The sequence below is a fragment of the Rhincodon typus genome, unplaced genomic scaffold (genome assembly GCF_021869965.1).
Source record: "Rhincodon typus isolate 14 unplaced genomic scaffold, sRhiTyp1.1 hic_rhity00014374, whole genome shotgun sequence".
Classification (NCBI taxonomy): domain Eukaryota; kingdom Metazoa; phylum Chordata; class Chondrichthyes; order Orectolobiformes; family Rhincodontidae; genus Rhincodon; species Rhincodon typus.
In genome coordinates, this window is record NW_025980012.1 from 5,029 (window position 1) to 5,849 (window position 821).

Genomic DNA, 821 nt, shown 5'->3' on the forward strand with positions numbered 1-821 from the left:
CCTTCCTGGGGCGCAACCAAACCTGACAGCGCCTACTGTCAATCACGGTGACAGACGGGCGCTACCACCAAAAGGAAGCATGTGACGTCAATGGGCACCGCCCCGCAGCGCTCGACGGTGGAACCTCCGCCGGAAATCAAGCGGGGGAAGGGGATAGGAGGCGAGGAGGAGGAAACAGTCCGTCAGCCTTTCCCTTCCCCACCCCTCCCCCTCCACCTCCCCCTCCTCAACAACCACCTCCGTCCCTCACTGTAATCGTTCCCCCGACTGTGTTTTTTGCATTTTTAAATTTAATAAAAGACATTGGTCACCTTTTTTTCCCCGTTTTGCCCCATCCTCCAACCCACCAAGCCATTTGTTAGTTTAACTTTAAACGATTGACCGACCTTTTATTTTCTGTCTCTGTGCTAAGAGTGGGGGGAGTGTCTTTTTCTTTTTCTTTATCTCTCTCCGGGTGAATCCCACCGCCCTCAGCTCTCCTCCGCCGTCACCTCCTTCTCCATCTCCTCCGCCGCCGCCTCCGGCCCCTTTTGCTGCTTTTTTTTTGTTAATTTGATCGACGCCGAAGACGGCCGGCCCCCACAGCGCAGGCGCAGCATAACCTCCCCGCCCCCACGCTCACTGCGCATGTCTCGGTGCCGTCTATCTGACTGCGCATGTGTCGCTGCCGGCGTTCTCCGTCGCTGCGCATGTGTCAGTGTCGTCCCTCTCACCAGGCATGCGTTATTGCCGGCGCTCACAGGGCGCATGTGCTGGCGCCGGCAACAACATTCAGTGCGCAGGCGCAGCGGGTACACTGTCCGCAGCCGCACAGAGCCAAC